Source organism: Mixophyes fleayi, chromosome 8 (assembly GCF_038048845.1).
Source record: "Mixophyes fleayi isolate aMixFle1 chromosome 8, aMixFle1.hap1, whole genome shotgun sequence".
Taxonomy (NCBI): domain Eukaryota; kingdom Metazoa; phylum Chordata; class Amphibia; order Anura; family Limnodynastidae; genus Mixophyes; species Mixophyes fleayi.
Window position 1 is genome coordinate 117,026,117 of NC_134409.1, and position 13,729 is coordinate 117,039,845.

The following is a 13,729-nucleotide window of genomic DNA, read 5'->3' on the forward strand; positions in this document are numbered from 1 at the left end:
CATTGTGGAATAAAACCGTATATATGTTTCCTGAACTGGTCTCTGAGCTTTATGTTCCATTTCAGCTGCTGTGATTGTCAGTTTTATGTACAGTGGACCGACGGCGCCAGATTTTCTGCAAATAAAAGTGTAAGTACAGTGATACACAGAAGTCATCAATTCTCTGTTATCAGTCATTTAAGCTGAGGTTAGCTTCAGTGTAATTATCAATTGTAAATATATATGGAAGGAAACTCAAACTGGTCTTCAGGGTATATTTACTAAGCTGCGGATCTAAAAAGTGGAGATGTTGCTTATAGCAACCAGTCAGATTCTAAGGGGGGTATTCAATTGTTAGCGAGACGGGTGAAAATCCTGCGCTCGAAAAATATTACCGTTAACACGGTAATTACTCGTTGAATTTCAGCTCGCAGCTCCTGAAATCCAGCGAGTAAATTACCGTATTAACGGTATTTATGCGCAAATTACCGTATTAACAGTAATATTTTTTCGAGCGCGGGATTTTCACCCTTCTCGCTAACAATTGAATACCCCCCTAGCTATCCTTTATTTAGTACATTTTACAAAATGACAGCTAGATTCTGGTTGGTTGCTATAGGCAACATCTACACTTTTAAAACCCGCAGTTTAGTAAATATACTGGTGAGCTGTTTGAGGCAAAAAACAGGTACAAATGAATGTGACTGTCTCTCCCATGTACACACCCATGTACTACTGTATATCATGTTAGTTACTGACGATGTTAGTCTTGCCTTGGGCTGCAGACACTCTTATCAGGAATCTTTGTACTACTCCATACTTAACAAAGCCAACTTGCTGTCGCTATTTCAACTACACACCCTTTTAAGAAGAGATATACAGGCTGATTCCTATCTCCAATCTGGTAGGAGTCTTAATATACCTTAAGAAGGAGTCTGTTGTTTTTCATTCTATTTTGTTACAACTTACAATGAATGTGCAAGATATTAGAATGTTATTTTAATTTAAAACGTATTACACAAGGAGATTTGTCTTTTTGCCTTTCCCCATATGTTGTGGGAGAGTGTTACTTGTGTTTAAGAAAAAAAGAAGCCTAAAGAAAATATTGATCATCATCATCATCTATTTATATAGCGCCACTAATTCCGCAGCGCTGTACAGAGAACTCACTCACATCAGTCCCTGCCCCATTGGGGCTTACAGTCTAAATTCACTAACACTAACACTAACACACACACACACACACACACACACACACACACACACACACACACACACACACACACACACACACACGTCCATTTGATAGCAGACAATTAACCTACCAGTATGTTTTTGGAGTGTGGAAGGAAACCAGAGCACCTGGAGGAGACCCACATAAACACGGGGAGAACATACAAACTCCACACAGATAAGGCCATGGTCGGGAATTAAACTCATGACCCCAGTGCTGTGAGGCAGAAGTGCTAACCACTGAGCCACCGTGCTGCCCATATTATTATTTACAAGCGGATCCTTCTTTTGGCAGCCCCTCACATTTCTCATTCTAAATTCAAACAATATTACACTATTGTATATATTTTTGAGGATGATTTCATGGATTTATTCTGATATGGCTGGTTAGCACTTCTGCCTTACAGCACCGGGGTCATGAGTTCAATTCCCGACCATGGCCTTATTCGTTAAGAGTTTGTACGTTCTCCCTGTGTTTGGGTTTCCTCCAGGTGCTCCAGTTTCCTCCCACACTCCAAAAACTTACTGGTAGGTTAATTGGCTGCTAACAAATTAACCCTAGTCTGCGTGTATGTCTGTCTGTGTGTGTGTATTAGGGAACTTAGACTGTAAGCCCCAATGGAGCAGGGACTGATGTGAGCGAGTTCTGTGTACAGCGCTGCGGAATTAGTGGCGCTATATAAATAAATGGTGGTGGTGATATGGCTACTTCCGTGTAAGTAGCATTACATGTATTACTAATTTGCTGCACTTGTTTTTTATTCACGGTGGTGTGAACACTTTTCCCGAAAAAAACACAAGTTGGTCCGTTTATACATTTTTATTAACCTTTGGGGGTTTTTATTTTAATTTTAAGAGATATTCACAAACCGCAAGAGCATCATCACATAAAGAAGGTATAAAACAAGACTTGGGAGATCTAACATCGATCCTGCAAAAGAAGGATAATTGTGACCATTCTTTTGAACTTTAATCTGCATTTCATTTCACATTTGTTGTTTGTTTGACACATTATCGCCGTCATTCTTCCCATATTTTGTGCTAAGTACCAATAACTAGCATAGAACATGTGTATGCAAGTATCTAGACCATAAAAACACATTGTGTATGCAGTATGAACATCTTGATTTATGTATTTAATGTAAAAAACATTTTTTTAAACCAACCATATGTTTATTAATGATTATACTGTTTACAGTTTTTCATTTATTTTATAATATAAATTCTGCATTCTACGTGACCTTATATTGCACATACGGCAAGTAACGTTTACATGGAGTGTACTTACACCCAGATTGAAACTGAAATGCGTCTTGATATCCGCTTGGATCTAAATACAGTCGAAACTGCTCTTTTTTAGACAGCAACTTGTGTGCAAGTTGTATTCCACTTTGAATCAGGCCCCTGGTGTTTAATCGATATTAAAGCATTTGGCATTTGTATCCTCAAAATAAAAATCAGAATAAATACGAGCAGGTAGACACTCCAAAATAAGATATAGGGTTAAATGTATCACGCTGCGAGTTTCCCGGCGGGTTTGAGAAAGTGCAGATGTTGCCTATAGCAACCAATCAGATTCTAGCTATCATTTTGTAGAATGTACTAACTAAATGATAACTAGAATCTGATTGGTTGCTATAGGCAACATCTACACTTTGTCAAACCCGCAGGAAACTCGCAGCTTGATACATTTACTCCATAAAGTGCTGTACCGCACTACCAAGTCCATAAATATAAAGATGCTACATTTATTTCAATATCAATGGCGACATAAGCTTGAGAAAGGGATGGGAGGACCAGAAACAGCCACTCGGTATATGCCAAACTGTTATATTAACCTAATGAAATTTAAATAATAAAGATAGTCATATGAGGACAAAGCCCATCATATGTTAAGTTAGACAAGGATTTATTACTGTACATATAATTCGATGAGTAGTGTTCGTGCCATAGGAGGTATTGGATAAAATTATGGACCCAGCAGGTGCAGTTTGAAATGACATACAGCTCCCTAAAACTATATTAATAAATACTAGAAGCAAAAATATTCTGTTGTAATGCACATGGAGAGGTTTGGACTTGACATCCATTAAATAAAGGTTACACTTTGCCTACGCTAGTGAAACTATCTTTGGCTTTCTGCAGAAGCATAATATTAATACCAACGCGTTAGTGTCATTTACACAATAAACAAATGTGCTCAGACTCAAGAAACATTGCGTGCGATCTCTACCCTTGCAAATGCTTCTTCATAGACCACTCCAAAGGTCACTTTAATCCCTTAGTGGAGTGTGTATATAATAAAAAATTATATCATAATCCAAGCTGCCACTTACTATCTCTTGTGCCGAAGGAATTTACAGTAAACCTTCAAATACCAAGTAAGCAAAAAAAAAAAAAATAGTTCTGGACACTTTTATCTGCCACTTTGACTTAAACCCAACTGTTTACTCTGAATAATGTCTCTACTCCAGAAGCTGGCGCCAAGTGACTTATGTTAAAATCCCTCTTTATATTTAAGGCTGTTTGTATAAGGTTCTGCAGACGCACAAGTGGTTGGTACACAGATACGCAGGGTAACATGTGATCAGTACCACATGTCTGCTTGATACGACCAATAAACAGCCAGACATCTGCTTTTGTCCGTGTTTGTGGTTGGAATGAAAGTCACACATACAGCATCTCACACACGACCCAGATATACAGCTACTTAACATCCTAATACTGCTAATAACCTCTGGATTTAAGTAGGTACACACTACAGGGTTTTTGTCCAATAATCGGCTCAAACAGCTGACATACGACCGCTCGTTCAAAAGTCGGGTCAGTGTGTGCAGTGACACGATGGTCAAAAGTCTGCCCAAATGGACGATTGTCGCCTCATTTGGTTGGTCGTACCGTTTAATATTTTCGTTCCAATCTCGTTTCCATTGTGTAGTGTGTATAAACCTCCGACCGATCCACAATCATTGCTCAGGACAACATGGCTATAAAAAGTCGCTAAAGGGACGTCCGCTCTTCCCTTTATCGTCCTAAACAAGGCTAGTGTGTATGCAGTCCATGGACCGAGCGATCGGAACATTAATCGCATGTAAAATCGATCGGCATAAAAAGTTGGTGGAAAATTCTGTAGCATGTACCCAGCTTTAGATGGAGCTGCAATTTAACTTCAACCAATTTAAAATCTGTATAATAATAACACACACAAACCAATCTGTCTTTCCTTTTTCGTTAAACCAAAGGGTGTGTTCCACACAGCGGGCCGACCTCCTAAACAGGTTGGATGTTGAAATTTAACACCAATTCTCATGGCTTGCTTGGCCCACAGATGGGACTAAATATACAATTCGGCACAAGCCTAGAGGTGGATGAATAGGAAAGATGGTGTTTTCTGATTCTTGTTATATATTTTATATATCATTATATAATATTGTTCATTTCACATATATTTTTAACTGAATTCTTGTAACTGATCTGGTAGAAGTCCGAGTGCCGCCTTTCTTGATAAAAGGGGCAGAGGTCTGTTGGAGTTTATGGCTAATATTTCATTTTGCCTCAGCCAAGCAAGCTGAGAAATAGTCCTTTGTGTAGAATGACTTAATCCTATATGTGTTAATGAACATTGAGAGAAAAAAATATACAGGGAATATAAACTTTAATGAGAAGTGCATGGCTGGCACCATACTCAGACTGATCCGTGTCCTGAATGACCTTTGTGCACAGGCCAGATTGTGTGCTGGAGGGGAAAACCCTGCCCAAACGTCATGGTGGAATAGGCAGGGAACTAGGGGAAAAGCGAGGTGGGGAAAGTGACAAATGATTCAGCAAAGATTACATTTGTAAAACTGCTAAGCAACAAATGCAAAATGATTTTGCATAGAATGCAATCTAGTATTATGTCAATATACATAAAATATATTATTAATTATAGTTATGAAAATAAATCTGATGTACCAACATGTAAATACACTGGTGTCTGTAAAACATTGAGGGGCCTATTTATCAAACATTAATCCTCTGTCAGATTTCGGGGATTAACCGCAAAACTGAGATTTATGATGATTGCATCGCAGCAGATATCGTAGGTATCTCCTGCCTTGCATTTGTCTTTGTTTCACTGAGCAGTCCCCATAAAAGTGTAGGTGGACTGCTCAGTAACGCTATTTAATAATATCCGAAAATAAGCATTTGTCTCTCTTTTTTTCTTCATGTTTTACATTACATTTTCATAATTGTCTTTCAGTGCTGTCAACTCTGCTCTGAAGAGCAGAGCTGGACAGCGAATGTGTGGAGGGATCATGTGATCCCTCCCTGTCACATGACTCTCGTTTGTCGGTCACTCCTCACTCAGTACAATGGCTCTCTGTGCACATGTCCGACACTTTCGGTCGTCGCAGGATTTTCAGGACGATGTCGTCAACACAGTTCTCTTCGCACTGAAGAGGCAAAGAAAAGGTAAGTGATAAACTTCACAGGGACAGCAGTTTATGCTGTCCCTGTTTAAAGTTTTTGGATTAATATAAAAAGATAGTTCAATCCCTACGTATATGATGAGGATTGAAAACTATCTTTCATATTATGCGGTGAGCCTTAAATAGGGGCCTGAATATCTTACACTTACACTCTAGTGTAAATGACTGCGTTAAGAGCATAATAACACTTTTGTTTTAAAGTTTGTGTGCTAGATAGTAGAGAAATTAGATTGTACCTCTCTGTCTGTATGTATTACCTAGTATTGTCTTATTAATGTTTGTTCCCAATTGTAAAGCGCTACGGAATTTGCTGGCGCTATATAAATAAATGATGATGATGATGATGATTGTACGCTCCACAGGGGCAGAGACTGATCTGCTTAAATAAAGTTCTTTGATTGCACAATGCTGTGGAATATATTGTCGCTATGTAAATAAAGTCTAATAATAAGACACAATAATAAAGCTAATGATAACAATACATTGCTGCCAACTGTAAAGTTTTGTTCACCCAAGAAAAGGTAGGTCATTCAGATTCATGCTGTTCTACAACTTATCAATGTTTGGGGAGTTTTCACTTCAAATTTCACTTCAATTAAACATCCTGTAACTCCTACCTAAATGTGGCTCTTGAAAGTTAATCATCTTGTGTGTGTGTTAAATGAACCTTTAAATCGAAAACGATGACTCTTCCATTTTCTTCTTTTAGTTGTTTTATATAATAAACGTCCTCATAGTGTCCCGACTGAAAGGGGCACTAAATTTAAAATGCAAGTTGCTTTGTATTAAAGAACTATTAGAGATGTTCATAAATATATATATGAAGAAGGTTTAGGATCTGAGCAGAATATATATTAGGTATGGCTCAGATTCAGGGGCAGAGGGTGTGTTTTTCTATACACACCAGACTTCCTGTCAGTAGGGAATGAAACTGTTTGCTTTGTAGATCCTAAAAAGCTGATAACATATGATTGTAGCCTGAAGCAGTATATAACAAGGTTACATATGATATTAAATATAATTTGTTCTTGTAAGATCATACTTACCAACTTTCTGAAGTTGGCTTTCGGGAACCTGCCAGGGGAGGTGGGCATGATGAGGTGTGGGGCTCCAAAATTTGCGTCATTTTGGAACCGCCCCGTGACGTCATTTTACAGCAGGGGGCGGGGCGCGATTCACCGGGAATCGCAGCGTTTTGGACTGGAAGTTGGCAGATGCGGGAGATTGCCACACTCTCCCGGGAGTCCGTGAGACTCACATGAAATGCGGGAGTCTCCCGGACATTCCGGGAGAGTTGGCAAGTATGTGTAAGATATGGTAACTTTAGAAATGCATTCATCAGTTTTAGACTGGGTACACACTACAGTGTTTTCAAACGATTATTGGGCCAATCACACGATAAACGACCGTTCGGGCTGATATTGCATTAGTATGTACGCTGTAGCAATGAGTGATTATGGTTCCAAAGCTCATCGTATCATTTAATTTAATTTTTAAACTGAACTAAATGTGTCATTCACCGATGGAACGATGTTGTTCCAATTCTGCAGTATGTAAGCTTTCAGGACCGGCTGAGTCCATAGATCTCTATGGAGTGTGCAGAGTCGCAATCTTTTCGGCCAATGGTTATGACAGATGAAGAGCACAGATCTGAAGGTAAATCCTGTAAAATGTGTTCAGTGTGTACAAATAAATAGGCAGGTTGATCATCATCATCATCACCATTTATAAAGCGCCACTAATTCCGCAGCGCTGTACAGAGAACTCACTCACATCAGTCCCTGCCCCATTGGGGCTTACAGTCTAAATTCCCTAACATATACACACACACACACACACACACACACACACCAGGGTCAATTTGTTAGCAGCCAATTAACCTACTAGTATGTTTTTTGGTGTGTGGGAGGAAACCGGAGCACCCGGAGGAAACCCCCGCAAACAGAAGAACATACAAACTCCTCACAGAGAAGGCCATGGTCGGGAATTGAACTCATGACCCCAGTGCTGTAAGACAGAAGTGCTAACCACTGAGCCACCGTGCTATCGGAAACTTTATTTTTTTTCTTTTAATCGTTGGTAAAATCGGTAAGGATATCGCATCGGAATACATGTTGTATAGTGTTTATCCAGCCTAACACTTAAATATTTATAGATTAAATATGATGAACTTAATATTTTTATTTTATATTTTTAATATTTTGTTTTATTTTGCAGCCCTATATTTATAACTTCAGCTAGAAAATATAAGGGGTTTTCCTATATATAATATACATCAAACAGCTATGACCACACTATAATACCCCAATAGTGAACTATGTATAGTTCATGAACATCCATTGTCAGCACATATCTCATTGATCTAGACTGTATTATTTAAATAAAGATTCTTGTTCTTTGGACAGTCTGTGATGTTCTACTGTCCACAAATGAATATTCTATTTTGGAAAATGATTTGTGCGTGAGTCACAAGGTCATGTATTAGACAATAAGGGAAACCAAGCCCCAATTTATTTGACAAGTCAGTTGACTGAATTGAAATAGCAGGAAGTGGATGAAGAGAACATCCTAAGTTCTTTTCAAACACTGCGGACATAAAGAACTCACTTTTGAATTCAATTATGAGACATTCCGTGCCCAAAATAGCATGATACATTTTTTTTTGCTGTAAAAAGCAAAAAGTGTTTCCCAAAAATGAAAACTGTGATTTTGGTACATTTTGCTATTTTGACCCCAAAGATCATAAAGTTGCATTTTTATCCAGTTGGTTATAGTTGATATTTTGGGGGAAATCATTGTTAATGTCTGTAGAGTTATTAAAAAATACTTTCTGGGCCTAAGGACAGCTTCATGTCAGCTGTTATGTTCTTGCATGACCCATATTAGTAATGAATTACTTGTCCGCAATTCAGAAAGATAAAAAAAAAAATTCTCCCCAACCTTAGTATTTAGGGGGCTATTTAAGGACCGGTGAAGAGCCAAAATGGCTCTTTCGCCGCATGATGCTATTTAAGAAAGGGTTAACACCAGAGAAATCAGCAATTACTCCGGCTTTAAACCCATTACCGGAGCTTACCTCTAACCCCCGACCTCAATGTGGACAGCAGCACTAGTTCATTTATTAAGCTGTGAAAAACTCACGTTCAAAGCGCGGTTGCTATTTGATGGCCTCGCTTGAAGAGAGTTAGGGAAATTTCCCAACGTAACTCTCTCTCTCTCAACAAAATAATAGATTTTTAGGTGATACCATTGATTTAATGCACTACAGAAACGTATCAGAACCATCTACCCTTGGATATGCTGTGTGCCAGTGTTATGTTCTAAGGTCGAAGGGGTCACGGCATTACTGCAAAAGGCTGCCATGTAAGTACTATTACCCAGAAGTCTATTCCCCTTTTGGAGTGGCTTATAGATAAATCTATTCATTGGAATGCCTCCTTGCATCAGACTGGGTGGACTGAGTCCCCCTGCACCATGATAGATATTATTATTATTATTATTACCATTTATTTATATAGTGCCACTAATTCCGCAGCGCTGTTCAGAGAACTCACTCACATCAGCCCCTGCCCCATTGGGGCTTACAGTCTAAATTCCCTAACACACACACACACACACAGACAAACAGACAGACTAGGGTCAATTTGTTAGCAGCCAATTAACCTACCAGTATGTTTTTGGAGTGTGGGAGGAAACCAGAGCACCCGGAGGAAACCCACACAAACACGAGAACATACAAAGTCCTCACAGATAAGGGCATGGTCGGGAATTAGACAGCACAGTCCAGTTCCTGGCTTCTGGTAACTGTGGGCCTTCCAGTGAACAGATTTGCTATATTGGGAAATGGAGACAGGGGAGGGGAGAGGGTAATATATAAGCCCTGCCTACTAGTGTCAAGTGATTCATTATGTAATGGATGCACCTTGGATTGGACTATGCAACAGAGACGAGAGAGGGATCGATAGACTGGGTCAACGCAATGACTGTGCTTATCTTTACTGTTCCTGTAGAACAGGCCTTACAAATACAAAAGATGCTATATAAATGTTATATCTATGAATGCATAGAAACATGTAACATCTATATATAACATTAATAGAAAAAGGGTTAATACATATGCAAGGCAACAAAAAATGTCTATCTAAACTGATTCCCCCCCCCCCCTAAACTCAGAAGACAAATTCCACGTCTACCAATCTTCTCACCCCCGCATGAAAAATATGTGTCTGAGAAAGAAACAAAGCATCTATCATCAAAGAGAACCACGGCCTCTCCCACCGAATCTTTTGTCTATTTTAGTGTGGGATTGACTCAGGTACTTTCTAATAACTTGTGGTTTAATTTTGGAACTGGACTTGATCCCAGAAAATAAGCTACTACATTCCGAGACGGCATTTTTCAAATTACTGTATCTTCCTCCTGGATTGTACAAGAGCCTGAAAGGGAAAACGTATATCACCAAGAGACCACTGCAAAACTGAATGTGCGTTGTAATCGCTTATTCCGGACCCCTCTGCATCTACCCAGCCTTCTCATGGGCTTATAGTAGTTTACACAGGTGTCACGTGCATGGTGAACATGTTAAATATTAAATACTAATCTGGGATTAAGTATCAACAAACTTGTGTAAGAGCCTTACAATCTCTTTTTCAATACCATAGGATGAACTTAAACACACTAGATAGATAGATAAAGAATTTGCCCGCTTCCACCAAATCTGGATTTCCCTGTCTGGCCACCCAAAGACACTCTGCGATATGAATTTAGTAACAGCATTTTAAAGGAAACTGGGGATACACCATTACTCATCCTAAACTTATGAAAGTTACCTCTTCTCTTGATTAAAGTTTGGAAAGATTACGCAGACTCTCGTTCTGCAGTAAGAGTGGCGTTTGATGGATATTTCTGATAGAGCTCTCAGCACTGAACTGATCTTGTGATGACACAAAGATATTGCGTGCAGCATATTTAATGCCAAAGTTCTTTCGTACGACAAAGGGTTTCCCCTTCACCCTGAGCTATTGAATGCTGACTTTTACTAGTAGGAAAAGGCCATCACTCAATTGTTGCCATGTGACTCTTCACTAAATCAAATCCTGTGCTCTATGGAAACTTTAGAATCATTGCTTGTTGGTATAAGTTTCTTGTCATTCGTTGTCCTACCAATGACTTTTCCCTAAACTGCGGCCAACACAACGTTTGATGGACCAGGAATTGTTTCGTTTTTGTCTGTTTGGAAAAGTATCTGTGAATTTACAATGCATTTACTATAGAAATTAAAGATCCCCTCGTGTGCATACCCTAGAAAAGTCTTAGAAGTGGTGAAAAGCCGTAAATTAGGAGAAAAGGTCGCCACGTGCAGCCACCAAAACACCTGACGTGCCTGATCTAAAGCAAAATAGCTTTGAGACTAGTGATGCTCATCAGTCCTACGGTACGTCCACGTGGTGCACTATGAGAGGGAAGTAATCTTATCCACAGCTCTGGGCAAAACCAACAAGTCCTGCGGAGAGTGACAAGTTGCAGCATTGCTAAGGTCATCTGAGCTCCTTGTTAAGGCAAATACATTCTAATACAGACAGGAAAGACTTCCACGTCCAGGAAATGTTCTGTTTTAATTAGCAAGTAAATAAATTGTGTCGCAAAAGTAACAAAGGAACAGCCACAATACTTAACTGAGCTACTCATGTGAATGGAGAATTAATCATTTCTGGCATGCACCTTTTTTTTTGCTTTCATTTTTCTTTCTCCAGGTTCCAGAATTTTAGCTATACTTTCATTTATTAATAATGGGCATAAATATTTGAACTAACAGGTGATATTTGTGTATTCTGCACATTCCCCTAGATAGGTCTCCACATCTGCAGTCCGAAGGGTGTAAAGGAACATTTTACTGCCACATTATGGGCCCAATTCATTAAGGAAAGGAAAGTAAAAGAAATGAGTAACTTTGCACCTTGGCAAAACTATGTTGCATTGGAGGGGGAGGTAAATTTAAAATGTGGGGACAGATTTATAATTGGGGTAGGGAATGTCCTAGATCGACTTTAAATTTCAGTGTAAAAATAAAGCTATCAAGTATTTGTGTGATACATATAAAAACAGCCAGTATTTAACTTATGTGCAAAGTAATAAACTAATATGCACCCCTTGCATTGTAACATGGTTTTGTCGAGGAGAAAACGTACTCATTTTTTTGCCTTACTTTCCTTAATGAATCAGGCCCTATATATTTAAAAACAATGTGTTGCTGAATTAAACAAATATACTCTCTTATGAGAGATGCTTTATTAAAAAATGATTGAGCAGTAAGACTGGGCAAGTATTCTGCAGGCTGTTGATATCCCAGTGCCAATAAAAGCATTGTTCCATTGTTCCAGTCTAATGATCATATTTAATTTCCCAAAAGTTGGTCTCTAGCTCCCATTTATATAATTAAATATGTCCTTTGAGGTAAACAACCTTTTCTTTCCTTACGTTACCATGGTCCTATACCTTTTTAAGTTACCATAATCCCAGATTAATCTGTCTGCTCCCTCCCTTTTTATTTTAATGCTAAAAGGAAACAATAAAAACAGAAAATAACTACATTACTTTAAAGCACTGCTAGCTAATGTCAATGGAATAAATTTGAACGCTAACTGTTCACATAAAAGCACCTTAATCACTGGTGTTAAAATGTAGCTCCTACATTCAATTCAATACATTTATTTCAATGGTCCATTCATTTCAATGGGCTTTCCCAGGTGCAAAGATCCCATTGAAATGAATAGAGCTCCACAGTTTTGTCAGTTAGTTTCTTCGCAGCAATAGAGATTCATTGTCTGCTGGTGAAGAAATCACCTGCTTTGATAATTTAATGTCCGACATAGATAGCTTTAGGACACGTCATTTGTTATGACAAACACACACTTTTCATAAAATCTGTATATTACAGTTTGGGGAATCTTTTTTTTTTTTTTTTTCTGTTTTGGAATGCCTTTACCTTTATAATGGGGTAACATGTGTAAGAGCTATGAATAGTTGCCAATACAGGGGTTCAAATTCATTATCCAAAACCCCACAGCCCAAGGGGTAAGGGGCCTAACAATAAAACTTTTAAATCTGAAAAAACTAAACCAAACATTACAGGAACAAGTGGCATATATATAAGATTGTTTCTGATACAATGACAATATAGATTGGCACATCCACTTCAACAATTAGATATTTATGGTGACAAAGCAAATACAGTATTACATTATATTAAGCATATGGTGCTAGATAGCTTTATTTTAGTAGATTGTTTATCCAGTCCAGTTAAATGATGGAGTTTAGGCTGCTGGTCGATACTGGCATTTGGGTTATTCTAGTAAAACAAAAAAGCGTAAAGACGCTCAAAAAGTATTAGAAAAAAGGGAACTTCTCTGGAACAAATGGTTCATAATACATACATGTAATTTGTGATGTACTGAAATAGAAATTATTAGTTATCAGTCTTCATTAAGTGAAACATAAACCAAATTAATCTCTGAGATTTGTTTGTATAGATGAAACATTTTAGGTGATGGATAAAAGCTCATTCTATGTGCTTATATCTGGGGCACTTAAAACATCACTGACATTGGTCACAAGAGGAAGACTTTAGTAATTTAACTCTTGTACTAATCAGATCTATGTAAGGGCTGAATCAATCATCTAGGACAGCATGTCACAAATATGAAACTGGCACTAGCTTGGTGTGGTCCAAAGACCCACTAAACTATTACAGAGCCCATTGGATTATCACTGGCGATGAACAATTGCAGCAGCTGAAATATTAAGTCATGCACGAATGTATCAGTTCCTGTGAAACCAGATCACATGAATTATATTACTGACACATATGGAAACTATAGGATGAATCAGCTCGAAAGCCCCATGTCTTATTGCTTCTCGTCTTCTGAAGACCGTGAATTCTCTGTCGAGTGTGGGATGTGATACTACTCTGAATTCACCTTATACCACCCTATAAAGAAAATGTATTACCAATAATTCAAACTTAAGGAGCAGATGGGTACAAGCAT

The 13,729-nt window shown here is 38.4% G+C and overlaps 1 protein-coding gene and 1 long non-coding RNA gene across 3 annotated transcripts in view; one reads left to right on the top strand and one right to left on the bottom strand.

The window, feature by feature from the left end:
* The window catches only part of ARHGEF3 (Rho guanine nucleotide exchange factor 3), a 241,651-nt gene that overhangs the window by 40,020 nt on the left and 187,902 nt on the right, over window positions 1-13,729 (bottom strand). The gene's annotated exons all lie outside the window — the stretch shown is intronic.
* LOC142099624 (uncharacterized) overlaps window positions 1-13,729 on the top strand; it is a 49,394-nt gene that overhangs the window by 5,515 nt on the left and 30,150 nt on the right. The window contains exon 2 of the long non-coding RNA XR_012678584.1: window positions 66-129. This is a non-coding gene — a long non-coding RNA (uncharacterized LOC142099624). The remainder of the gene's footprint in view (window positions 1-65; window positions 130-13,729) is intronic.